We start from the raw sequence: 27,948 nt of genomic DNA, 5'->3' as shown, positions 1-27,948 counted from the left end.
TGAGTTTTCTTCAAAGCGACAGAAAAATGAATAGTTCCCGACAACAATTTTGCGCATTATTGGCTCGATGCTAACAGTCCGCAATCGATCCGGCGACCGCCTCACAGGCCGCGGGAAATTCCCTTTCTCACCAGATTCACGGTATGTTAAAAGCGCAAACAAGGTACTAACCACTGGGATGCACACGACAGAAACTGAACAGACACAGATACGGGTTGGGAATGAGAATATAATAAAAAAAAACTTTCGAGCCAGCCAGGAGTCGAACCTAGAATCTTCTGATCCGTAGTCAGACGCGTTATCCATTGCGCCACTGGCCCTGTGCTTAAAGTGGTTTGCAGCGGTCCCATGTGCTGTTACTTAGAGGGAAGTGATTCCGGCACTTCCTGGCACTAATAAACAGAGAGCCAGGGGCCGAAACCTCCACTATCTGAGCGACACCAACCCATCCAACCTCTCCCATTCCTCTCCTGCGACTGCTGGAGTAACCGAGAGCTAAAGCGGTTACGGTTTTCTCTCTGATACAACAGAACCAAAAGAGGTGAGAGGTGAGCCGAAAATACTCTCTCTTTACGCTTCTATCTCCAGTCCTCTGTCTCCCTTGCCATTCTGACACTTTGAGCCTCCAGAATCTGCCTCTGGCCCTCTCTGTCTGGATAGCTCTGACTCGATCTCTCTTTTTCTCTTTATCTTTGAACTTGGGCCTCCTTTTGTGTGTTTTTTTTTCCTCTGTCTCTGTGGATTGGCATATAGAATTATATGTACATATAATTACAGTCAATACAGAAATGTAGTCTACAGTCTGTAAACACTAATTATATGTACATATTTATAATTAAATTTATTTTATTAATGTGTTATATGTCTATAGTTCTATTTATTTATACTGATGCCAATATAATAGCAATACGTTTTGTTTTGTTCTCTGTCTCCCCTTTCTAGACTGTGAGCTCACTGTTGGGTAGGGACCGTCTCTATATGTTGCCAACTTGTACTTCCCAAGCGCTTAGTACAGTGCTCTGCACACAGTAAGCGTTCAATAAATACGATTGAATGAATGAATGAATGAATGCCACTGATACCTGTTTACTTATTTTGCTGTCTGTCTCCCCCTTCTAGACTGCGAGCCCGTTTTGGGCAGGAATTATCTCTGTTGCTGAATTGTACTTTCCAAGAGCTTAGTACATGCTCTGCACACAGTAAGTGCTCAATAAATACGATTGAACGGTTGAATGAATGAATACAGACTATAAGCTCGTCGTGGGCAGTGACGTGTCCATTATTGTATTATACTCCTACAAGCGTTTAGTACAGTGCTTTGCACACAATAAGCGTCCAGTAAATACGACTGAATGAGTAACCGAAAATATATAACGCATGCGGTTCATCCTGCTGAAGGGTTCCTGAAAAAAGTCACATCTGTATGGGGCCCTATAGCTCAGGGGTAAGAGCACTGGTCTCGTAAACCAGGGGTCGTGAGTTCGAATCTCACTAGGGCCTGTGAGGCAATATTTTGCTACCTTCCACCTCTCCCCGAGCGATGAGCGTAAAAAGACGTTAGCAACCAGCCAAAGCTGAATATCAGCCTTGGTAATTGCTGCAATTATTGCTTTCCCCTGTTCTCCCACGAGCCGCTGTCACGTGCATTGCGCCTTGCAGGGTTTGTCTTCCAGGAGGTTTTGTAACTAGCCTAGGGTGAGTTAGTGAACTTCCTCGGCCGAGTCTGGTCGGGAACCCGCAATTCCTCATTTCCTCCCACCCAAGGGCAAGGAGCATAGCTGGCTCACTCCCTAATAGCATGCACAAACCCGGCTGCTGTTGGAGGGGCCTGGGAATCGTGGAATCCGACCAGAGGGGCTTTCTTCGGTCCCTACCAAATAGGGGTTGCCCGATTTGGGGGCTAAAGAAGGAAGAATTGATAGCTTTTTGAATAACGCTAGTAAGTATTCTAGAAATTGCAGGGTCCTGATGTTTTCAGTCAATCAGAAGCTCCTCCAGCCCTGGTCGTGATAACTAGGCCTTCCCCCCTGTTTGAAATGGGGGAAGGAAGGAGACCACCCCCCGGACGGAAATTTCACCCCCCTTAAGCACATGTGGGGTAGGGACTGTCCCCGACCTGAATATCTTGGGGCAAATCCGGCTTTTAATACCAGCATTTGGCACATACTAAGCGCATTAAGGGTCGAAAACAAGAGGTTCCACCGAGATTTGAACTCGGATTGCTGGATTCAAAGTCCAGACTGCTAACCATTACACCATGGAACCTATTCCTAGCTTTTCTCTCCAAACATTTTTGACACGTTTGTCGTTCTACAGTAGACCTCGGAAACCAATCCTGCGGAGAGCTCAAAAGCCAATTGGCATGTTGAGCCCTCAGGAAACCGTGATGGGGACTTCTTGATTTGGCCAATCCCAACCTTCTACTAACCCCTTCTCGACCAAGCGGTTATTAGATAACGACCTCGCTCAGCACTACGTTTCAATTTAGTCCACTCTCTGGGGGGAGCACCCCGAAGTTCCACGTCAACTTCTCGAAAGTCTAGGTCGGCTAGGACAGATAAAGAAAGCGGTAAGAAATCTCACAGGACAAGAAGCAACAGAGCCAACACTTCACGACAAGTCAAAGAATGAATCTTGGAGGTGAGAAGGTCCTCAGACTCCCACCTGCTCCAGGAGAACACTACTTAGTTATCTACCTCTCCAGAGGCATCTTCGGGTTTGAGACCAAGACCTCCCTCCCTTCTGTCCCATCCCTGGCCACCGGAGAATACGAGTTGGGAAACACGGGAACCTGGCCGGTAATCCACTAAGATCCAACCTGTTGTTTTAGCAGTAGTCGGAGAAGAGAAAGGTGAGACGGGCGGAGGAGAAGAAACAGAACGAAGAGGAGTAAGGGTATGCAATACGCTGTGCTAAACTCTTCCGAAGTACTCCAGCAACACGAGTCACTCTCCCTGTCCACAAGGAGCTTGTTTTCTAACAAGAGGGGAAGAACAAAGAAGAATATTCCCAAGAAGCTTAAGTAGTGAGAGGAAGGAGCGTGCAGAATCCTGTATGATGTTTGGTTGTCAAAGGATTCTGGATGCAGGATTGAGATCAGAAAGGGGGATAGATCTTGCTCCCGAGGGGGCCGGAGACTTGGAGAGAGAAAGAGATTCCAAACTAGGTGTTGGATTCTGATCAAGAAATTCCGGCCTTGGGAAGGGCCTGAAAATCCTATAAGTGTGTGTAGTCGTGGCCGAGTGGTTAAGGCGATGGACTAGAAATCCATTGGGGTTTCCCCGCGCAGGTTCGACTCCTGCCGACTACGGCCCTTTTTTTTTCCTTCTCTGATATCTCCACGATTAATCAGTCGTATCTATTGAGCCCTTACTCTGTGCAGAGCACTGTACTAAGCGCTTGGGACTGTACACTAGAACAGAGTTGGTATATATGCTAGCTGCCTATGACGAGTTTCAGGCTAGAGGGGGAGACAGACATTAATATAAGTAAATCACAGATGGATTTACAGATGGATAGAGCACAGGCCTCGGAGTCAGAAGGTCATGGGTTCTAATCCCGACCCCTCCACTTGTCTGCCGTGTGGCCTTGGGCAAGCCACTTCACTTCTCTGTGCCTCAGTTACCTCATCTGTAAAATGGGAATGAAGACTATGGACTGTGTCCAACTTGACTTGCTTGTATCCATCCCAGTGCAACCTGATTACCTTGTATCTACCTCAGCGCTTAGAACAGTGCTTGGCACATAGAAAGCGCTTAGCAAATACTGTTATTATTAACAAATACCACCATTATTATTATTACAGATAAGTGCTCTGGGGCTGATGTACTGATTCATAACTCTGTTTTACTTGTACATTTTTAATGTTCTATTTATTTTTTTAATGATGTGCATCTAGCTTTAATTCTGTCTGTTCTGTTGACACCTGTCCACATGTTTTGTTTTGTAGTCTGTCTTCCCCTTCTAGACTGTGAGCCCATTGTTTGGTAGGTACCGTCTCTGTATGTTGCCAACTTGTACTTCCCAAGCGCTTAGTACAGTGCTCTGCACACAGTAAGCGCTCAATAAATACGGTTGAATGACTAAATGATGGTGGGGTGCATATCATAATCATAAAAGGAACAGATACAAGGTCATAGACGTCGGCTCACCCTTCCTCACCCGTGGTCATGGAGCAGAAAGAGAAGCTAGGTGGTTCTCAGCGGGAATCGCTGAAAAACGCACCCACATTGGACTAGCCCGTTGTTGGGTAAGGATTGCCTTTATTTGTCGCCGAATTGTACTTCCAAGCGCTTAGTACAGTGCTCTGCACACAGTAAGCGCTCAATAAATACGATTGAATGAATGAATACAATTGAATGAATGACTACCATCCGCTATCTGCCTCCCCACGGAAGCTCCTGGAAGCCACGGAGGAGTAGGGATTCCCTCTTGGGCCTAGAAGGGGAACCCGAAAATTCATTCATCACAATGGTCCTATTCCCCACCCTCCATTCCGATTTCATTCAATCGTATTTATTGAGCACTTACTGCGTGCAGAGAACTGCATCACCTTCCTCAACAATATCCCAGTCATAACCTCACCCATGGCCCGCCTTCTGGATCAGAGCCCTCCCCTCCCATCACGCCCCATCCCAACCCTGCTTTCTCATTCCATTCACGAGTAGCCAGACTTGAGTCCAAAACTGTCCGGTATGGGATGCTTTTGTTTCAAAGGCTTTGCGGGTCTTGGTCATCATGGAAAAGGGATGCAGTCTTCTTCCTTCCACTCCAAAAGGGATGCAGCCAAGAAGGTCCAGGAGGAGGACAGGCGTCATAATACACGTGGGGTTCTAGAGCTCACATTTGTGCCATTTTGTGTCTTGAAACCAGTGCGATGGGGTCACCCAGGCAGTGTGGTCGAAAAGGTAGGAGGGACAGGTATTCTGGATTTGGGGGCACCTCATCCCCACTGTGAAACTCTCAACAGCCTTCGTCTAAACACGGCCTTGTCAGGAAGCTCATACTTGGAAACCACAGATCAAACCAACTGGCAATCAATCAATAGTTTTAATTGAGAACGTAATTCTCCACTGTCCTACGTTTGTGGAAGCTCACAAGAGTGTAACTAAGGACCATTCCTGCCCTCAAAGCAGTCTACGATCCAGCGAAGGATTTTACAACCCTGGAGAATGTAGCCGCGATTAGCAAAGTATCTTTACAGCTCATAAGGATTAAGAGACAAGGCAGCTAAAAGGAAATGTGCACCAGACATCCAAAAGAAAAGCATTACAGCAAAACAAGGAACACGTATGTGAGTCCTACAGTTTAGTCTTTTGTTCACAGGAACGCACTCCAAAATTTCACTACCAGTAAACGTCAACCGTATGAATACACATAACAGAATGAAAACTCTATGGATACATATACCACAACGACTTTATGACAGAAGATCTGAAGGAGGTGTATCCATGGAGGGTCGGAAACGACTCGATGGCATTTGAAGAATATGGAGTGGAGTGTACAAAAGAAAAACCCTTAGCAGAGGATGGTTTCGATCCATCGACCCCTGGGTTATGGGCCCAGCACGCTTCCGCTGCGCCACTCTGCTTCCACGCTGTGAAGAGTTTCGACTGTTCACTAAAGAATAGAACAATGCAGGGTTGGGGGCGGTTGGACGAGGGATGTAAATAATTATAATAATGGAATTTGTTAAGCGCTTACTATATGCCAAGCACTATTCCAAGCGCTGGCGGGGGATACAAGGTGATCAGGTTGTCCCACGTGAGGCTTAGACTTAAGCCCCCTTTTACAGACGAGGTAATAATAATAATGATGGTATTTGTTAAGCGCTTACTATGTGCAAAGCACTGTTCTAAGCGTTGGGGGATACAAGGTGATCAGGTTGTCCCATGTGGGGCTCACAGTCTTAATTTTACAGGTGCGGGAACTGAGGCACAGACAAGTAACTTGCCCAGAGTCACACAGCTGACAGGTGGCGGAGTGGGATTAGAACCCATGACCTTTATAGTACCTCATGTTGTACTCGATCCAGAGGAACTCCCCTTCCTCCCATTATCTCGCTCTCCCTCCAACCCGGCCCCGGGAATCCGGTACGCCCCTCCACCCCACCCCCAGCGGGATACTCGGGACCCCGATAATCAGGGAGCAGAACGGGCAGAAACAGGAGGCTGGATTGATCCAACGGCGGAGTAAGGAAAAACATCTCCTCTTCGTGGACCAGAAAAGTTTGGGGTGCCCAGGTGAGGAAATGAAACAATCTCCAACAGACTTGAAAATCAACAGTGGCAAGTATTCCCGAGCCTCCAATTCCCTCCGACCCGCCCATTGTTTCCGCGTCCAGGACCGCGTCCACCAACGGTCCTACTGCATACGGTGGATGTCAATTTCCTTCCTTTCCCATGTGAGAATCCTTGGTTTGAATCCAGGGATTTATATACTTTTTTAAATATTAGGGTCTTCGTCTCCATTTTGAGACGTGCATCAAAGCACCAAACAGGAAAACTAAAATGAGAATTTTATCCTCATGATTATAAGAATGTAAGTACCCTGTGTTTTTATCATGATAATGCATTGGGTAATAATAATATTAGTATTTGTTTAGCACTTACTATGTGCAAAGCACTGTTCGAAGCGCTGGGGTTAGGTTGTCCCAGGTGGGGTTTACAGTCTTAATCCCCCCTTTACAGATGAGGTAACAGGCCCAGAGAAGTGAAGTGACCTGCCCAACGTCACACAGCTGACAAGTGACGGAGTCGGGATTAGAACCCACAACCTCCGCCTCTCAAGCTCGGGCTCTTTCCACTGAGCCACACTGCTTCTAAGGCAAAACCTATATATTGCTTCATCTATCGTAATTCCTTGAATTTTTATCATAATAACAGTAGTAACAATGTTAATATAATAATATCTATAACATTCCCAATGATACTCTTGCCAGTACTAACGATAGTTCGAATGACTATAATGACATCTCGTTTATTTAATCTTTATATAAAAATAATGAAAACCATTAAAAACGATAAAATGACAAAAGGTTTAACTTGTATCACAGTGGAAATGGCAATAGCCAATTAGTTCGTCTATCATGATCATTGTTAAATAATGATGATCGGAATAGCAGTAATAATTTTTTCTCCTATTACCTATATAAGTATAATTTACTGACTAAGTGAAAGATACGTAAGGATGTATCAGAATATGAGTTTAGGGAAGGCTAACTTCGGCGAAGGCCCCATGGTGTAATGGTTAGCACTCTGGACTCTGAATCCAGCGATCCGAGTTCAAATCTCGGTGGGACCTAAGGTTTTTCTTCTCTATAAAACTCAGTTTGTTTTTTCACGTAACGTGTGGGAGTTCTGCCTGTCTTCTCCCTAGATCCTCCTCTGGCGGATCTCTCTGGCGAACAACATACTTCTGTTTTCATAGTCCAGTTAGTATTCTATTTTGTTCGTGTAGCAAATATTTTTAGCAAAGGCCCCGAGAGAAAAAAATACTATTAGTGGAAAGAGAACGGGCCTGGGGAGTTAGAGGACTTGGTTTCTAGTCCCGCCTCCGATGCTGGTCTGAAAGTCACTTAACTTCTCTTTGCCTCCCTTACCTCATCTGTAAAATGGGGATTAAGACTGTGAGTTCATAATTTACGTGGACTGTCTTCGACCTGATTAACTTGTATCTACCCAGCATTTAGCAGTAATAATAATAATAATAATAATTAGAGCCCGCTTGGGGCTCACAGTCTTAATCCCCATTTTACAGATGAGGTCACTGAGGCACAGAAAAGTTGAGTGCCTTGCCCAAAATCACACAGTTGACAAGTGGCGAAACCGGGATTAGGACCCACGATTTCTAACTCCTAAACCCGTGCTCTTTCAACTAAACCATCTACTTCTCATAGTAACGATGATGGTACTTGTTAGACACTTACTATGTGCCAAGCACTGTTCTAATTGCTGGGGTGGATACAAGGTCATCAGGTTGTCCCACGTGGGGCTCAGAGTCTTCATCCCCATTTGACAGACGAGGAAAGTGAGGCCCAGAGAAGTGAAATGACTGGCCCAAGGTCACACAGCAGACGCATGGTGGAGTCGGGATTAGAACCCAGGTCCTTCTGTCTCCCAGGCCCTGTCTCTGCCCACTAAGCCACACTGCTTCTCCAGTAATAAATATGCTATTTGTAAAGCGCTTACTATCTGTATCTGTACTCGTACTGCCCTAATTCAAAGAGGATGAAAGGGGGAGCTTCTGTGTGAGACAGATATTGGGTCGGGGGGTTCAAACTCTCGAAACTCCGGGCCACAAGTGGACTGAGCCATCCCCACCCCGTATTTCTCCAGCGTTTAGAACAGTGCTTGGCATATAGTAAGCACTTAACAAATACCATCATTATTATTTCACCTGCCCCAAACTCGCTGGCAGGATGAGGCTTTCCAAGTGCGATGTAGCTGGCCCTATAGCTCAGGGGTGAGAGCACTGGTCTCGTAAACCAGGGGTCGTGAGTTCGAATCTCACTAGGGCCTACTTCCTAGAGTTTTGTTATGTTTCTCCTCTCCCCAAGTGATGATCATAGAAAGAGGTTGGCATCAGCAAAATCTGAATAAGTACAACCACTCACCATCGCCTCAATTTTTCTTTCCACATTTCCCTTCCACGACCCTTTGTCAGGTGGATTGTTCCTTTCAAGGATGGTCCTCCAAGAGAGATGAGGTACTAGCGGAGAGAGAGTCAGTAAACTTCCTCAGCGTGGCTGGTCAGGAGCCTGCAGAAGGTTCTGGTGAGTTTTGTCCACCAAAGACAACACCCTCCAGCCACTGCCAGCTTCTCTCCCGTGGAAGTCGGTCACGACAACCCAGAAAAACATTAATACCAGCACTTATCACACTGGACCTACTCCCCACCCTCCATTCCCCATTTATCCTCTCATTCCATTTCTGGCTCACAAGTGGCCAAACCTGGGTTCAGAACTGTCCTGATTGGGAAAACCGAGAGTAATAATAATAATGGCATTTATTAAGCGCTTACTATGTGCAAAGCACTGTTCTAAGCGCTGGGGAGGCTACAAGGTGATACGGTTGTCCCACAGGGGGCTCACAGTCATAATCCCCATTTTACAGATGAGGGAACTGAGGCCCAGAGAAGTGAATTGACTTGCCCAAAGTCACACAGCTGACAATTGGCAGAGCAGGCATTTGAACCCATGACTTCTGACTTTAAAGCCCATGCTCTTTCCACTGAGCCACGCTACTTCTCTAGACTAGCTTAGACTGCAAACTTCTTGTGGGTAGGGGATGTGTCTGTTTATTGTTATTTCCTACTCTCCCAAGCGCTTAGTACAGTGCTTTGCATACAGCAATCCCTTAATAAGTATGCGAATGAACGAATGAATGAATGAACTCAGTCTCAAAGGCTTCGCCGGCCCTGTTACCATGGAAAGGGGATGTAGTCTTCTTAATGATGGCATTTATTAAGCGCTTACTATGTTGTTGTTGGTTCTTGTTTATAGAAACAAGAAACTTTCTTCTTGCCCAAGGTCATGCAGCAGACAAATGGCAGCAAACCTTTGACTCCCAGGCCCGTGCCCTATCCCCATGCAGCAGACAAATGGCAGCAACCTTGTGACTCCCAGGCCCGTGCCCTGTCCCCATGCAGCAGACAAATGGCAGCAAACCTTGTGACTCCCAGGCCCGTGCCCTATCATCATCATCATCAATCGTATTTACTGAGCGCTTACTGTGTGCAGAGCACTGTACTAAGCGCTTGGGAAGTACAAGTTGGCAACATATAGAGACAGTCCCTACCCCATGCAGCAGACAAATGGCAGCAAACCTTCTGACTCCCTGGCCCGTGCCCTATCCCCATGCCATACCACCTATCTATCGATGGTTATCGATTGATCTCTGGTACATACTGAGCGCTCGCTTGTTTTTTGGAGAGCCCCGCACAAAACGCTCGGGAGGGTACACAGAGCTGGTAGATGGGACCCCTGCCCACAAGGAGTTTAGAGGAGGAGTTGGGCGTTAAAAACAGATTATTGGATTGGTTTCATCACACCCCACAGACGAACGTTTTCAGTCAGTGCCTGCCAATGACAAACTAAGAAATCATCTTTAGGAGGCATGAAGATGGGGCCATCTAGTCTCGGCTTGCTACCGCTTCAGCAGAACCCTTTCATTTTGGCCTCAGGATGGCTTCTGCTTCATGAAGCAGCTTCTCCCCCTTATCCCCCTCTCTATCCCCCTCATCTTACCTCCTTCCCTTCCCCACGGCACCTGTATATATGTATATATGTTTGTACATATTTATTACTCTATTTATTTATTTTATTTGTACATATCTATTCTATTTATTTTGTTAGAATGTTTGGTTTTGTTCTCTGTCTCCCCCTTTTAGACTGTGAGCCCACTGTAGGGTAAGGACTGTCTCTATATGTTGCCAACTTGTACTTCCCAAGCACTTAGTACAGTGCTCTGCACACAGTAAGCACTCAGTAAATGCGATTGATTGATTGATTGATTGACCGTGGCTCTGCCTGGAGAAGGGCGAGCCAGGCCGGGCCGCCTCCTCTGTGTGTGTTAAGCGCTTATGTGCCAGGCACTGCACAAAGCGCTGGGGTGGAGCCAAGCAAATTGGAATCAGAGTGAGGCCTGCAGACTCCTTAGGAAGAGTGAGATAAAGGTTTGCTTGCAGTAAGGTATTGGTGGTTCTGTGGGAGAATTCTCTTCTGCCTCGTGGGAGGCCCGGGTTCTATTGTATTCATTCAATCGTATTTACTGAGCGCTCACTATGTGCAGAGCACTGGGCTAAGCGCTGGGGAGGTTACAAGGTGATCAGGTTGTCCCACAGGAGGTTCACAGTCATAATCCCCATTTTACAGATGAGGGAACTGAGGCCCAGAGAAGTGAATTGACTTGCCCAAAGTCACACAGCTGACAATTGGCAGAGCTGGGATTTGAACCCATGACTTCTGACTCCAAAGCCCATGCTCTTTCCACTGAGCCACGCTGCTTCTCTAGACTAGCTTAGACTGCAAACTTCTCGTGGGTAGGGGATGTGTCTGTTTATTGTTTGTACTCTCCCAAGCGCTTAGTACAGTGCTTTGCACACAGCAATCTCTTAATAAATATGTGAATGAATGAATGAACTCAGTCTCAAAGGCCTCGCCGGCCCTGTTACCATGGAAACGGGATGTAGTCTTCTTAATGATGGCATTTATTAAGCGCTTACTATGTTGTTGTTGTTTCTTGAAACAAGATACTTTCTTCTTGCCCAAGGTCATGCAGCAGACAAATGGCAGCAAACCTTGTGACTCCCAGGCCCGTGCCCTGTCCCCATGCAGCAGACAAATGGCAGCAAGCCTTGTGACTCCGAGGCCCGTGCACTATCATCATCATCATCAATCGTATTTATTGAGCGCTTACTGTGTGCAAAGCACTGTACTAAGCGCTTAGGAAGTACAAGTTGGCAACATATAGAGACAGTCCCTACCCCATGCAGCAGACAAATGGCAGCAAACCTTGTGACTCCCTGGCCCGTGCCCTATCCCTATGCCATACTGCCTACCTATAGATGGTTATCGATTGATCTCTGGTACGTACTGAGCGCTCGCTTGCTTTGTGGAGAGCCCCGTAAAAAACGCTCGGGAGGGTCCACTCCAATAGAGCCGGTAGATGAGACCCCTGCCCACAAAGAGTTTAGAGGAGGAGTTGGGCATTAAAAACAGATTATTGGATTGGTTTCATCACACCACACAGACAAACGTTTTCAGTCAGTGCCTGCCAGTGACAAAGGAAGAAATCATCTTTCGGAGGCGTGAAGATGGAGCCATCTAGTCTCGGCTTGCTACCGCTTCAGCAGAACCCTTCCATTTTGGCCTCATGATGGCTTCTGCTTCATGAAGCAGCTTCTCCCCCTTGTCCCCCTCTCCATCCCCCTCATCTTACCTCCTTCCCTTCCCCACGGCACCTGTATGTATGTATATATGTTTCTACATATTTATTACTCTATTTATTTATTTATTTACTTTTCTTGTACGTATCTATTCTATTTATTTTATTTTGTTAGTATGTTTGGTTTCGTTCTCCGTCTCCCCCTTTTAGACTATGAGCCCACTGTTGGGTAGGGACTGTCTGTATATGTTGCCAACTTGTACTTCCCAAGCGCTTAGTACAGTGCTCTGCACACAGTAAGCGCTCAATAAATACGATTGATTGATTGATTTGCCCAGAGTCACACAGCTGACAACTGGCAGAGCCGACATTTGAACCCATGACTTCTAACATCAAAGCCCATGCTCTTTCCACTGAGCCACGCTGCTTCTCTAGACTAGCTTGGACTGCAAACTTCTCGTGGGCAGGGGATGTGTCTGTTATTGTTAGTTTCTACTCTCCCAAGCGCTTAGTGTAGTGCTTTGCACAGAGCAGTCTCTTAAAAAATATGCGAATGAATGAACTCAGTCTCAAAGGCCTCACCGGCCCTGTTACCATGGAAACGGGATGTAGTCTTCTTAATGATGCCATTTATTAAGCGCTTACCATGTTGTTGTGGTTTCTTGTTTCTAGAAACAATCAATCAATCAATCAATTGTATTTATTGAGTGCTTACTATGTGCAGAGCACTGTACTAAGCGCTTGGGAAGTACAAATTGGCACACATAGAGACAGTCCCTACCCAACAGTGGGCTCACAGTCTAAAAGGGGGAGACAGAGAACAGAACCAAACATACCAACAAAATAAAATAAATAGGATAGAAATGTACAAGTAAGATAAATAAATAAATAAATAAATAGGGTAATAAATATGTACAACCATATATACATATATACAGGTGCTGTGAGGAAGGGAAGGAGGTAAGATGGGGGGATGGAGAGGGGGACGAGGGGGAGAGGAAGGAAGGGGCTCAGTCTGGGAAGGCCTCCTGGAGGAGGTGAGCTCTCAGCAGGGCCTTGAAGGGAGGAAGAGAGCTAGCTTGGCGTAGGGGCAGAGGGAGGGCATTCCAGGCCCGGGGGATGACGTGGGCCGGGGGTCGACGGCGGGAGAGGCGAGAATGAGGTACAGTGAGGAGATTAGCAGTGGAGGAGCGGAGGAAACAAGAAACAAGAAACTTTCTTCTTGCCCAAGATCATGCAGCAGACTAATGGCAGCAAACCTTGTGACTCCCAGGCCCGTGCCCTATCATCATCATCATTAATCAGATTTATCGAGAGCTTACTGTGTGCAGAGCACTGTACTAAGCACTTGGGAAGTACAAGTTGGCAACATATAGAGACAGTCCCTACCCCATGTAGCAGACAAGTGGCAGCAAAGCTCGTGACTCCCAGGCCCGTGCCCTGTCCCCATGCAGCAGAGAAATGGCAGCAAACCTTGTGACTCCCAGGCCCGTGCCCTGTCCCCATGCAGCAGACAAATGGCAGAAAACCCTGTGACTCCCAGGCCCGTGCCCTAACCCCATGCAGCAGACAAATGGCAGCAACCCTTGTGACTCCCAGGCCCATGCCCTGTCCCCATGCAGCAGACAAATGGCAGCAAACCTTGTGACTCCCAGGCCCGTGCCCTGTCCCCATGCAGCAGACAGATGGGAGCAAACCTTCTGACTCTCTGTCCCGTGCCCTATCCCTATGCCATATTGCCTATCTATCGATGGTTATCGATTGATCTCTGGTATGTACTGAGAGCTCGCTTGCTTTGTGGAGAGCCCCGCAGAAAACGCTCGGGAGGGTCCACTCCAACAGAGCTGGTAGATGGGACCCCTACCCACAAGGAGTTTAGAGGAGGAGTTGGGCGTTAAAAACAGATTGTTGGATTGGTTTCATCACACCCCACTGACAAACGTTTTCAGTCAGTACCTGCCAATGACAAAGGAAGAAATCATCTTTAGGAGGCGTGAAGATGGAGCCATCTAGTCTCGGCTTGCTACCGCTTCAGCAGAACCCTTTCATTTTGGCCTCATGATGGCTTCTGCTTCATGAAGCAGCTTCTCCCCCTCGTCCCCCTCTCCATCCCCCTCATCTTAAATCCTTCCCTTCCCTATGGCACCTGTATATATGTGTATATGCGTGTACATATTTATTACCCTATGTATTTATTTGACTTGTACATATCTATTCTATTTATTTTATTTTGTTAGTATGTTTGGTTTTTTTCTCTGTCTCCCCCTTTTAGACTGTGAGCCCACTGTTGGGTAAGGACTGTCTCTATATGTTGCCAACTTGTACTTCCCAACCGCTTAGTATAGTGCTCTGCACACAGCGCTCAATAAATACGATTGATTGATTGATTGATTGACCGTGGCTCTGCCTGGAGAAGGGCGAGCCAGGCCGGGCCGCCTCCTCTGTGTGTGTTAAGCGCTTACTATGTGCCAGGCACTGCACAAAGCGCTGGGGTGGAGCCAAGCAAATCGGAATCAGAGAGAAGCTCACAGAATCTTTAGTAAGAGCGAGATAAAGGTTTGCTTGCAGTAAGGTATTGGTGGTTCTGTGGGAGAATTCTCTTCTGCTACGTGGGAGGCCCGGGTTCTATTGTATTCATTCAATCATATTTACTGAGCGCTCGCTATGTGCAGAGCACTGGGCTAAGCGCTGGGGAGGTTACAAGGTGATCAGGTTGTCCCACAGGGGGTTCACAGTCATAATCCCCATTTTACAGATGAGGGAACTGAGGCCCAGAGAAGTGAATTGACTTGCCCAAAGTCACACAGCTGACAATTGGCAGAGCTGGGATTTGAACCCATGACTTCTGATTCCAAAGCCCATGCTCTTTCCACTGAGCCATGCTGCTTCTCTAGACTAGCTTAGACTGCAAACTTCTCGTGGGCAGGTGATGTGTCTGTTTATTGTTAGTTTCTACTCTCCCAAGCGCTTAGTACAGTGCTTTGCACACAGCAGTCTCTTAATAAATATGTGAATGAATGAATGAACTCAGTCTCAAAGGCCTCGCCGGCCCAGTTACCATGGAAAGGGGATGTAGTCTTCTTAATGATGGCATTTATTAAGCGCTTAGTATGTTGTTGTTGGTTCTTGTTTCTAGAAACAAGAAAGTTTCTTCTTGCCCAAGGTCATGCAGCAAATGGCAGCAAACCTTGTTACTCCCAGGCCCTGCCCTGTCCCCATGCAGCAGACAAATGGTAGCAAACTTTGTGACTCCCAGGCCTGTGCCCTGTCCCCATGCAGCAGACAAATGGCAGCAAACCTTGTGACTCCCAGGCCCGTGCCCTATCATCATCATCATCAATCGTATTTACTGAGCGCTTACTGTGTGCAGAACACTGTACTAAGCGCTTGGGTAGTACAAGTTGTCAACATATACAGACAGTCCCTACCCCATGCAGCAGACAAATGGCAGCAAACCTTGTGACTCCCAGGCCCATGCCCTGTCCCCATGCAGCAGAAAAATGGCAGCAAACCTTTTGACTCCCAGACCCGTGCCCTGTCCCCATGCAGCAGGTAAATGGCAGCAAACCTTGTGACTCCCTGGCCCGTGCCCTATCCCCATGCCATACTGCCTATCTATCGATGGTTATCGATTGATCGCTGGTACGTACTGAGCACTCGCTTGCTTTGTGGAGAGCCCCGCACAAAACGCCCGGGAGGGTACACTCCAACAGAGCTGGTAGATGGGACCCCTGCCCACAAGTAGTTTAGAGGAGGAGTTGGGCGATAAAAACAGATTATTGGATTGGTTACATCACACCCCACAGACAAACGTTTGAAGTCAGTTTATGCCAATGACAAAGGAAGAAATCATCTTTAGGAGGCATGAAGATGGAGCCATCTAATCTCGGCTTGTTACCGCTTCAGCAGAACCCTTTCATTTTGGCCTCATGATGGCTTCTGCTTCATGAAGCAGTTTCTCCCCCTTGTCTCCCTCTCCATCCCCCTCATCTTACCTCCTTCCCTTCCCCACGGCACCTGTATATATGTATATATGTTTGTGCATATTTATTACTCTATTTATTCATTTATTTTACTTGTACATATCTATTCTATTTATTTTATTTTGTTAGTATGTTTGGTTTTGTTCTCTGTCTCCCCCTTTTAGACTGTGAGCCCACTGTTGGATAGGGACTGTCTCTATATGTTGCCAACTCGTACTTTCCAAGCACTTAGTACAGTGCTCTGCACACAGTTAGCGCTCAATAAATACGATTGATCGATTGATTGAATTGACTTGCCCAAAGTCACACAGCTGACAATTGGCAGAGCTGGGATTCGAACCCATGACTTCTGACTCCAAAGCCCATGCTCTTTCCACTGAGCTATGCTCCTTCTCTAGACTAGCTTAGACTGCAAACTTCTCGTGGGTAGGGGATGTGTCTGTTTATTGTTAGTTTGTACTCTCCCAAGCGCTTAGTACAGTGCTTTGCACACAGCAATCTCTTAATAAATATGCGAATGAATGAATGAACTCAGTCTCAATGGCCTCGCCGGCCCTGTTACCATGGAAAGGGGATGTAGTCATCTTAATGATGGCATTTATTAAGCACTTACTATGTTGTTGTTGGTTCTTGTTTCTAGAAACAAGAAACTTTCTTCTTGCCCAAGGTCATGGAGCAGACAAATGGCAGCAAACCTTGTGACTTCCAGGCCCGTGCCCTGACCCCATGCAGCAGACAAATGGCAGCAAACCTTGTGACTCCCAGGCCCGTACCCTACCATCATCATCATCAATCGTATTTATTGAGCGCTTACTGTGTGCAGAGCACTGTACTAAGCACTTGGAAGTACAAGTTGGCAACATATAGAGACAGTCCCTACCCCATGCAGCAGACAAATGGCAGCAAACCTTGTGACTCCCAGGCCCGTGCCCTGTCCCCATGCACCATACAAATGGCAGCAAACCTTCTGACTCCCAGGCCCGTGCCCTGTCCCCATGCAGCAGACAAATGGCAGCAAACCTTGTGACTCCCTGGCCCATGCCCTATCCCCATGCCATACTGCCTATCTATCGATGGTTATCGATTGATCGCTGGTACGTACCGAGCGCTCGCTTGCTTTGTGGAGAGCCCCGCACAAAGCACCCAGGAGGGTACACTCCAACAGAGCTGGTAGATGGGACCCCTGCCCACAAGTAGTTTAGAGGAGGAGTTGGGCGATAAAAACAGATTATTGGATTGGTTTCATCATACCCCACAGACAAACGTTTTCAGTCAGTGCCTGCCAATGACAAAGGAAGAAATCATCTTTAGGAGGCATGAAGATGGAGCCATCTAGTCTCGGGTTGCTTCTGCTTCAGCAGAACCCTTTCATTTTGGCCTCATGATGGCTTCTGCTTCATGAAGCAGCTTCTCCCCCTTGTCCCCCTCTTCATCCCCCTCATCTTACCTCCTTCCCTTCCCCGAGGCACCTGTATATATGTATATATGTTTGTACATATTTATTACTCTATTTATTTATTTATTTATTTTACTCGTACATATCTATTCTACTAATTTTATTGTGTTAGTATGTTTGGTTTTGTTCTCTGTCTCCCCATTTTAGACTGTGAGCCCACTGTTGGATAGGGACTGTATATGTTGCCAACTTGTACTTTCCAAACGCTTAGTACAGTGCTCTGCACACAGTAAGAGCACAATAAATACGATTGACTGATTGATTGAATTGACTTGCCCAAAGTCACAGCTGACAAATGGCAGAGCCGGGATTCGAACCCATGACTTCTGACTCCAAAGCCCATGCTCTTTCCACTGAGCCACGCTGCTTCTCTAGACTAGCTTAGACTGCAAACTTCTCATGGGCAGGGGATGTGTCTGTTTATTGTTAGTTTGTACTCTCCCAAGCGCTTAGTACAGTGCTTTGCCCACAGCAGTCTCTTAATAAATATGCGAATGAATGAATGAATAAACTCAGTCTCAAAGGCCTCGCCGGCCCTGTTACCATCGAAACGGGATGTAGTCTTCTTAATGATGGCATTTATTAAGCGCTTCCTATGTTGTTGTGGTTTCTTGTTTCTAGAAACAAGAAACTTTCTTCTTGCCCAAGGTCATGCAGCAGACAAATGGCAGCAAACCCTGTGACTCCCAGGCCCTGCCCTGTCCCCATGCAGCAGACAAATGGCAGCAAACCTTGTGACTCCCTGGCCCGTGCCCTATCCCCATGCAGCTGACAAATGGCAGCAAACCTTGTGACTCCCAGGCCCTGCCCTGTCCCCATGCAGCAGACAAATGGCAGCAAACCTTGCGACTCCCAGGCCCGTGCCCTATCATCATCATCATCAATCGTATTTATTGAGCGCTTACTGTGTGCAGAGCACTGTACTAAGCGCTTAGGAAGTACAAGTTGGTAACATATAGAGATTGTCCCTACCCCATGCAGCAGACAAATGGCAGCAAAGCTTGTGACTCCCAGGCCCGTGTCCTGTTCCCATGCAGCAGACAAATGGCAGCAAACCTTGTGACTCCCAGGCCCGTGCCCTATCATCATCATCATCAATCGTATTTATTGAGCGCTTACTGTGTGCAGAGCACTGTACTAAGCGCTTGGGAAGTACAAGTTGGCAACATATAGAGACAGTCCCTACCCCATGCAGCAGACAAATGGCAGCAAACCTTGTGACTCCCAGGCCCGTGCCCTGTCCCCATGCAGCAGACAAATAGCAGGAAACCTTCTGACTCCCAGGCCCGTGCCCTGTCCCCATGCAGCAGACAAATGGCAGCAACTTTGTGACTCCCTGGCCCGTGCCCTATCCCCATGCCATACTGCCTATCTATCAATGGTTTTCGATTGATCTCTGGTTCGTACTGAGCGCTCGCTTGCTTTGTGGAGAACCCCGCACAAAACGCTCGGGAGGTTCCACTTCAACAGAGCTGGTAGATGAGACGCCTGCTCACAAAGAGTTTAGAGGAGGAGTTGGGCGTTAAAAACAGATTATTGGATTGGTTTCATCACACCCCACAGACAAACGTTTGAAGTCAGTGCCTGCCAATGACAAAGGAAGAAATCATCTTTAGGAGGCGTGAAGATGGAGCCATCTAGTCTCGACTTGCTACCGCTTCAGTAGAACCCTTTCATTTTGGCCTCATGATGGCTTCTGCTTCATGAAGCAGCTTCTCCCCCTCATCCCCCTCTCCATCCCCCTCATCTTCCCTCCTTCCCTTCCCCACGGCACCTGTATGTATGTATATATGTTTGTACATATTTATTACTCTATTTATTTTACTTGTACATATTTATTTTATCTATTTTATTTTGTTAGTATGTTTGGTTTTGTTCTCTGTCTCCCCCTTTTAAACTGTGAGCCCACTGTTGGGTAGGGACTGTCTCTATATGTTGCCAACTTGTACTTCCCAAGTGCTTAGTACAGTGCTCCGCACACAGTAAGCGCTCAATAAATACGATTGATTGATTGATTGATTGAATTGACTTTCCCAAAGTCACACAGCTGACAATGGCCAGAGCCGGCATTTGAACCCATGACTTCTGACTCCAAAGCCAATGCTCTTTCCACTGAGCCACGCTGCTTCTCTAGACTAGCTTAGACTGCAAACTTCTCATGGGCAGGGGATGTGTCTGTTTATTGTTAGTTTGTACTCTCCCAAGTGCTTAGTACAGTGCTTTGCACAACAGCAATCCCTTAATAAATATGCGAATGAATGAACTCAGTCTCAAAGGCCTCGCCGGCCCTGTTACCATGGAAATGGGATGTAGTCTTCTTAATGATGGCATTTATTAAGCGCTTACTATGTTGTTGTTTCTAGAAACAAGATACTTTCTTCTTGCCTAAGGTCATGCAGCAGACAAATGGCAGCAGACCTTGTGACTCCCAGGCCCGTGCCCTGTCCCCATGCAGCAGACAAATGGCAGCAAAGCTTGTGACTTCCAGGCCCGTGCCCTATCATCATCATCATCAATCGTATTTATTGAGCGCTTACTGTGTGCAGAGCACTGTACTAAGCGCTTGGGAAGTACAAGTTGGCAACATATAGAGACAGTCCCTACCCCATGCAGCAAACAAATGGCAGCAAACCTTGTGACTCCCAGGCCCGTGCCCTGTCCCCATGCAGCAGACAAATGGCAGCAAACCTTGTGACTCCCAGGCCCGTGCCCTGTCCCCATGCAGCAAACGAATGGCAGCAAACCTTGTGACTCCCAGGCCCGTGCCCTGTCCCCATGCAGCAGACAAATGGCAGCAAACCTTGTGACTCCCAGGCCCGTGCCCTGTCCCCATGCAGCAGACAAATGGCAGCAAGCCTTGTGACTCCCAGGCCCGTGCCCTATCCCCATGCAGCAGACAAATGGCAGCAAACCTTATGACTCCCAGGCCCGTGCCCTATCACCATCATCATCAATTGTATTTATTGAGCGCTTACTGTGTGCAGAGCACTGTACTAAGCGTTTGGGAAGTACAAGTTGGCAACATATAGAGACAGTCCCTACCCCATACAGCAGACAAATGGCAGCAAACCTTGTGACTCTCAGGCCCGTGCCCTGCCCCCAAGCAGCAGACAAATGACAGCAAACCTTGTGACTCCCAGGCCCGTGCCCTGTCCCCATGCAGCAGACAAATGGCAGCAAACCTTGTGACTCCCAGGCCCGTGCCCTATCCCTATGCCAATACTGCCTATCTATCGATGGTTTTCGATTGATCTCTGGTATGCACTGAGCGCTCGCTGGCTTTGTGGAGAGCCCCGTACAAAACGCTCGGGAGGGTCCACTCCAACAGAGCTGGTAGATGGGACCCCTGCCCACAAGGAGTTTAGAGGAGGAGTTGGGCATTAAAAACAGATTATTGGATTGGTTTCATCACACCCCACAGACAAACGTTTTCAGTCAGTGTCTGCCAATGACCAAGGAAGAAATCATCTTTAGGAGGCGTGAAGATGGAGCTGTCTAGTCTCGGCTTGCTTCTGCTTCAGAAGAACCCTTTCATTTTGGCCTCATGATGGCTTCTGCTTCATTGAGCAGCTTCTCCCCCTCGTCCCCCTCTCCATCCCCCTCATCTTTCCTCCTTCCCTTCTCCACGGCACCTGTATATATGTATATATGTTTGCACATATTTATTACTCTATTTATTTATTTATTTATTTTACTCGTTCACATCTATTCTATTTATTTTATTTTGTTAGTATGTTTGGTTTTGTTCTCTGTCTCCCCCTTTTAGACTGTGAGCCCACTGTTGGGTAGGGACTGTCTCTATATGTTGCCAACTTGTACTTCCCAAGCACTTAGTACAGTGTTCTGCACACAGCGCTGAATAAATACGATTGATTGATTGACCGTGGCTCTGCCTGGAGAAGGGCGAGCCAGGCCGGGCCGCCTCCTCTGTGTGTGTTAAGCACTTACTATGTGCCAGGCACTGCACAAAGCGCTGGGGTGGAGCCAAGCAAATCAGAATCAGAGAGAGGCTCACAGTCTCCTTAGGTAGAGCGAGATAAGGTTTGCTTGCAGTAAGGTATTGGTGGTTCTGTGGGAGAATTCTCTTCTGCCACGTGGGAGGCCCGGCTACTAGTGTAGTCATTCAATCGTATTTACTGAGCGCTCTACTATGTGCAGAGCACTGGGCTAAGCGCTAGGGAGGTTACAAGGTGATCAGGTTGTCTCACAGGGGGCTCACAATCATAATTCCCATTTTACAGATGAGGGAACTGAGGCCCAGAGAAGTGAATTGACTTGCCCAAAGTCACACAGCTGACAATTGGCAGAGCTGGGATTTGAACCCATGACTTCTGACTCCAAAGCCCATGCTCTTTCCACTGAGCCACGCTGCTTCTCTAGACTAGCTTAGACTGCAAACTTCTCGTGGGCAGGGGATGTGTCTGTTTATTGTTAGTTTGTACTCTCCCAAGCGCTTAGTACAGTGCTTTGCACACAGCAGTCTCTTAATAAATATGTGAATGAATGAATGAATGAACTCAGTCTCAAAGGCCTCGCCGGCCCTGTTACCATCGAAACGGGATGTAGTCTTCTTAATGATGGCATTTATTAAGCGCTTACTATGTTGTTGTGGTTTCTTGTTTCTAGAAACAAGAAACTTTCTTCCTGCCCAAGGTCACGCAGCAGACAAATGGAAGCAAACCTTGTGACTCCCAGGTCCGTTCCCTATCCCTATGCAGCAGACAAATGACAGCAAACCTTGTGACTCCCAGGCCCATGCCCTATCATCATCATCAATCGTATTTATTGAGCGCTTACTGTGTGCAGAGCACTGTACTAAGCGCTTGGGAAGTACAAGTTGGCAGCATATAGAGACTGTCCCTACCCCATGCAGCAGACAAATGGCAGCAAACCTTGTGACTCCCAGGCCCGTGCCCTGTCCCCATGCAGCAGACAAATGGCAGCAAACCTTGTGACTCCCAGGCCCGTGCCCTGTCCCCATGCAGCAGACAAATGGCAGCAACTTTGTGACTCCCTGGCCCGTGCCCTATCCCCATGCCATACTGCCTATCTATCAGTGGTTTTCGATTGATCTCTGGTACGTACTGAGCGCTCGCTTGCTTTGTGGAGAACCCTGCACAAAACTCTCGGGAGGTTCCACTCCAACAGAGCTGGTAGATGGGACCCCTGCCCACAAGGAGTTTAGAGGAGGAGTTGGGCGTTAAAAACAGATTATTGGATTGGTTTCATCACACCCCACAGACAAACGTTTTCAGTCAGTGCCTGCCAATGACAAAGGAAGAAATCATCTTTAGGAGGCATGAAGATGGAGCCATCTAGTCTCGGCTTGCTACCGCTTCAGCAGAATCCTTTCATTTTGGCCTCATGATGGCTTCTGCTTCATGAAGCAGCTTCTCCCCCTTTATCTTACCTCCTTCCCTTCCCCACGGCACCTGTATATATGTTTGTACATATATATTACTCTATTTATTTTACTTGTACATATCTATTCTATTTATTTTATTTTGCTAGTATGTTTGGTTTTGTTCTCCATCTCCCCCTTTTAGACTGTGAGCCCACTGTTGGGTAGGGACTGTCTCTATATGTTGCCAACTTGGACTTCCCAAGCGCTTAGTACAGTGCTCTGCACACAGTAAGCGCTCAATAAATACGATTGATTGATTGATTGATTGACCGTGGCTCTGCCTGGAGAAGGGAGAGCCAGGCCGGGCCTCCTCCTCTGTGTGTGTTAAGCATTTACTATGTGTCAGGCACTGCACAAAGCGCTGGGATGGAGCCAAGCAAATCGGAATCAGAGAGAGGCTCGCAGACTCCTTAGGAAGAGCGAGATAAAGGTTTGCTTGCAGTAAGGTATTGGTGGGTCTGTGGGAGAATTCTCTTCTGCCACGTGGGAGGCCCGGGTTCTCGTGTATTCATTCAATCGTATTTACTGAGCGCTCACTATGTGCAGAGCACTGGGCTAAGCGCTAGGAAGGTATTATTATTTCCAGCCAGCTCATTCAATCGTATTTGTTTAGCGCTTACTGTGTGCAAAGCACTGTACTAAGGATTTGGGAGAGTACCACACAACAATAAGCAGACACATTCCCTGCCCACAACAAGCTTCCAGCCAATGCTGTTTAATTCCATCTTTTTTTTTTATTTTTAGAGCCTAAAACATAACATAACATCATAAAGGGAAACTGAAATAATAATCATTATCCCAATAATAATGACAAGCACACTGTGTTTTTAATACGATTACATAACGGCATTTTTAATGTCAAATATTTAAAACACAGATCCTATTTATCAGCCTCATTCCAGTTTCACGACGAGAACGCAGTCAATCATTCATTCAATCGTATTTATTGAGCGCTTACTGTGTGCAGAGGACTGGACTAAGCGCTTGGGAAGTACAAGTCGGCAACATAGAGAGACGGTCCCTACCCAACAACGGGCTCACAGTCTAGAAAGGGGAGACAGACAACAAAAGAAATCGCCTTAGAGGTTGGCTCCGTGGCTTAGATGGTTAAAGCGCCTGTCTAGTAAACAGGAGATCCTGGGTTCGAATCCCAGCGGGGCCTATTCTTCTCTTGACCTTTTTCAGGAGGATATTTGTGTGTTTGTTATTGCTGATTCATTATTTCTCTTTAGTGTGGCAGTTTGACCAGGCTGATTTTTCACCTACCTCAAAGGGGGTTTGCTTTAGTTGTTTGTGTTTTTCTTGTGCTTATCTCTAACCCTAACACCATCACTGCCGCCAGCAAATCAATCAATCAATCAATCGTATTTATTGAGCGCTTACTGTGTGCAGAGCACTGTACTAAGCGCTTGGGAAGTACAAGTTGGCAACATCTAGAGACGGTCCCTACCCAACAGTGGGCTCACAGTCTAGAAGGGGGAGAATCATTCCACAAATGACTCACCTGGCGACTTTTTTCGGTGCAGAAAAACTTCATGTGTTTCCCCGGGGATCCAGTGGCCACTTAAAGTTCTCTTCCTCAGTTATGTCATCTGTAAAATGGGGATTAAGACTATGAGCCTCACGTGGGACAATCTGATTACCTTGTAACTACCCCAGCGCTTAGAATAGTGTTTGGCACAAAGTAAGTGCTTACAAATACAATTATCATTATTAATTGTGGAATGTTATGCCACGGAACCCACTTAGTAAGGGATTAGTGAAAAGCACTTTTCACAAGTGGCCCTGTAGCTCAGGGGTTAGAGCACTGGTCTTGTAAACCAGGGGTCGTGAGTTCAAATCTCACTAGGGCCTTCTATACTGTTTTTTTTCCCTCTTTTCCCTCAGCGTTAAGAACAGGAGATTAATAACGGCCATCATTACCTCAATTGTCGTACTCTCTCACCACCTTCGTTTGAGCCTCTGTTGTGTGGATAGCGTCTTTCAGTGTTTGTACTCCAGTAGGGACCCTGTGACTAGTCAAGAGAGAGTCAGTAAATTTCCTCAGCGGTCTGTGGTTTGGAGCCCGCGATTCATTCATTCATTCAATCGTATTTATTGAGCGCTTACTGTGTGCAGAGCACTGTACTAAGCACTTGGGAAGTACAAGTTGGGATTCTTCATCTCTGCTCCAAGAAATGTGGCTGGCTCACTCCTTTACTTCCTGCAAAAACCTGGCTGATGCCAGAGAGGCCTGGGAGCCTTCCTCATGCCTCTACTGCCCTCCCTGCCACATCCTAAGTGGGAGGATGGGAGGTCAAAGAAGGAGGAAGAGGTGACTTTTGGGGTAAAGCGAAGAAAGCGTCTAAAAAGTGCCGAATCCTGATGTTTTCAGTCAGAGTTGTCACTCCCTGATCGCCTTGTGGCTCCATCTTATGGTATTTGTTAAGGGCTTATCATGTGCAAAGCACTGTTCTAAGTGCTGGTAAATAAATGGGTACGACTTGGGGCTCACAGACCAAGTAGGAGGAAGAAAAGAATGAATCCCCATTTCGCAGATGAGGGAACTGAGGCACAGAGACGTTAAATGGGCTGCCCAAGGTCACATAGCCGACAAGCAACAGAGCTGGGATTAGAACCCAGATCTTCTGACTCCCAAGGCCATGTACTTTCCAAAAAGCGACTCTCTTTCTCCAGGTGGAAGAGCTCAAAGGGACTTGGAGACCCCTCACGATTGGAGCTCCCAAAGTAGCCTCTCCCGGAACACTCCTTCCCTGGGGATATTTCTAAAATGGACAGGCTTTGGGTATGACACAGGCTTTCAAGGTTGAGGTTTTACTTCAGCTCCTTTGTGGGTTCGAAGCTCCCTCTTCTGGTAAATACTCCTGTCTTTTCCCAACTCCTTCACACAGCTTCAGCCCGACAACAGCGACATTCATTCATTCAGTCGTATTTATTGAGCGCTTACTGTGTGCAGAGCACTGGACTAAGCGCGCTTGGGAAGTACAACTTGGCAACAGATAGAGAGGTGGCTGAGCTTGGGATATTTGGAATTTTCGCCTCTCAGTTGGGTGACCCCAAGCCCAGAGTTCTGTGACCCTGTTTTTCCCCTCACTGTGCCATCACTCAGGGCAGACGCTGCTGAGAAAATTGTCCCTGAACACAGCCATGGCCCTGGGGACTCTCTCCCTGGTTTCCTTCCTATCCATCCATCGTCCGAGAAGACTCAGAGGGAACCCTGTCATGGTTGTGAACCAAACCCTGCCCAAAAGGGTCATTCATAATCTAAATTCCTTCAATTCAACCTCTCCCCCGGGGTCCTACCTTCTCTAGTGTCTCCTAATTGGGATAGGAATCCAGGGAGTTTTTCCTCCTTCTCTGAAGAAGCCTGCTGGCTCCTATGGTCTTAGCCTGCATTCATTCATTCATTCAATTGTATTTATCATGAATCGTATTTATTGAGCGCTTACTGTGTGCCGAGCACTGTACTAAGCGCTTGGAAGTACAAGTTGGCAACATATAGAGATGGTCCCTACCCAACAGCAGGCTCACAGTCTAGAAGGGGGAAACAGACAACAAAACAAAACATATTAACAAAATAAAATAAATAGAATAAATATGTACAAATAAAATAAATTAATTAACAGAGTAATAGATCTGTACAAATATATATACAGGTGCTGTGGGGAGGGGAAGGAGGTAAGGGGGGGGGGATGGGGAGGGGGAGGAGAGGGAGAGGGGGGAGGGGGAGGAGAGGGAGAGGAAGGAGGGGAAGGAGGCCTGCAGTTCCATAAAATTAATAGATTGTAAACTCCCTGAGGACAGGAATCGTGTCTACACTCAATAAGTTTACACTCCATAAAGGCCACGCAGGTACTTGATTTCCAACCTTACCGTACAGAGAAGCAGCATTTCTGACCTGTGACTTTGGGCAAGTCATTTCACTTCTCCGTTCCTCAGTTACCTCACCTGTAAAATGGGGATTAAGATTGTGAGGCCCATGTGGGATGCATTTTTATTTATTCATATGTAACTTATTTATATTAATGCCTGTCTTCCCCCCTCTTGACTGTAAGTTTGTTGTGGGCAGGGAATGTGAATGTGTTTTTATTGTACTGTATTCTCCCAAGTGCTTAGTACAGTGCTGTGCACACAGTAAGCGCTCAATAAATTTGATTGAATGAATGACAGGGACTGTGTCCAAGCTGATTAGTTTGTATCTTCCCAAGCGCTTAGTACAATGCCTGGTACATAGTAGGCACTTAACAAATACCATAAAAAAGTGATGGATATTTATTTGAGCCCATAAATACTGAGGTTACATCTAGTGCAGTCTGATTTTTTAAAATGCCATTCCTTATTTTATTTTATGACATTTGTTAAGATTTACTATGTTCCAGACACTGAACTAAACACTGGGGTAATAATAATAATAATGGCACATTATTTACTATTCTATTTATTTTATTTTGTTAATATGTTTTGTTTTGTTGTCTGCCTCCCCCTTCTAGACTGTGAGCCCTCTGTTAGGTAGGGACCATCTCTATATGTTGCCAACTTGTACTTCCCAAGCACTTAGTACAGTGCTCTGCACACAGTAAGTGCTCAATAAATACAATTGAATGAATGAGTTAAGCACTTACTATGTGCAAAGCACTGTTTTAAGCACTGGGGAAGTTAAAAGGTGATCAGGTTGTCCCACAGGGGGCTCACAGTCTTAATACCCATTTTACAGATGAGGTAACTGGGGCACAGAGAAGTTAAGTGACTTGTCCAAAGTCACACAGCTGACAATTGGTGGAGCCGGGATTTGGACCCATGACCTCTGATTCCAAATCCCGGGCTCCTTCCACTGAGCCATGCTGCTTCTCCAGGTAAATGCAAGCTAATCAATTTGGATGTGGTCCATGAGCAATTTTTTTGAATACTGTTTATTTTATAGTATTTCTTAAGTGTTTAGTATGTTCTAGGCACTGTACTAAGCGCTGGGGTAAATATATGCTTATCAGTTTGGACCCAGTCCATTTCCCTTTTTTTTTTAGTTTTGGAATGATATTCAAAGAGAGTGGGAGAAAGGGAAATGAGGGCTTAGGGAAGGCTTCTTGGAGGAGATGTGCCTTCAGTATGACTTCAAAGGAAAAATATGGAACACTTCACTGATTTGTCTGTCATCCTTGTGCACGGGCCATGCTAATCTTTTCTGTATCATTCCAGTTTCAGTATATGTTGAAGTACATTAAC

The 27,948-nt window shown here is 46.7% G+C and overlaps 10 non-coding genes across 10 annotated transcripts; 6 read left to right on the top strand and 4 right to left on the bottom strand.

Moving 5' to 3' along the window:
* Positions 1-247: 247 nt before the first annotated feature.
* TRNAR-ACG lies at positions 248-320 on the bottom strand. Its single transcript has one exon. It is a non-coding gene; the product is annotated as a tRNA-Arg (tRNA).
* Positions 321-1,427: 1,107 nt separating this feature from the next.
* On the top strand, positions 1,428-1,500 carry TRNAT-CGU. Its single transcript has one exon. It is a non-coding gene; the product is annotated as a tRNA-Thr (tRNA).
* A 693-nt stretch (positions 1,501-2,193) lies between these two features.
* On the bottom strand, positions 2,194-2,265 carry TRNAQ-UUG. Its single transcript has one exon. It is a non-coding gene; the product is annotated as a tRNA-Gln (tRNA).
* Positions 2,266-3,228: 963 nt separating this feature from the next.
* TRNAS-AGA lies at positions 3,229-3,310 on the top strand. The gene has a single exon. It is a non-coding gene; the product is annotated as a tRNA-Ser (tRNA).
* Positions 3,311-5,518: 2,208 nt separating this feature from the next.
* Positions 5,519-5,590, bottom strand: TRNAM-CAU. The gene has a single exon. It is a non-coding gene; the product is annotated as a tRNA-Met (tRNA).
* Positions 5,591-7,230: 1,640 nt separating this feature from the next.
* TRNAQ-CUG lies at positions 7,231-7,302 on the top strand. The gene has a single exon. It is a non-coding gene; the product is annotated as a tRNA-Gln (tRNA).
* A 1,144-nt stretch (positions 7,303-8,446) lies between these two features.
* On the top strand, positions 8,447-8,519 carry TRNAT-CGU. The gene has a single exon. It is a non-coding gene; the product is annotated as a tRNA-Thr (tRNA).
* A 15,297-nt stretch (positions 8,520-23,816) lies between these two features.
* On the top strand, positions 23,817-23,890 carry TRNAT-AGU. Its single transcript has one exon. It is a non-coding gene; the product is annotated as a tRNA-Thr (tRNA).
* Positions 23,891-24,509: 619 nt separating this feature from the next.
* TRNAT-UGU lies at positions 24,510-24,582 on the top strand. Its single transcript has one exon. It is a non-coding gene; the product is annotated as a tRNA-Thr (tRNA).
* Positions 24,583-27,844: 3,262 nt separating this feature from the next.
* Positions 27,845-27,948, bottom strand: LOC119922290. The gene has a single exon (XR_005448645.1). It is a non-coding gene; the product is annotated as a U6 spliceosomal RNA (small nuclear RNA).

Source organism: Tachyglossus aculeatus, unplaced genomic scaffold, assembly GCF_015852505.1.
Source record: "Tachyglossus aculeatus isolate mTacAcu1 unplaced genomic scaffold, mTacAcu1.pri scaffold_101_arrow_ctg1, whole genome shotgun sequence".
NCBI lineage: Eukaryota > Metazoa > Chordata > Mammalia > Monotremata > Tachyglossidae > Tachyglossus > Tachyglossus aculeatus.
This window is presented reverse-complemented; position numbering and strand designations above follow the sequence as displayed.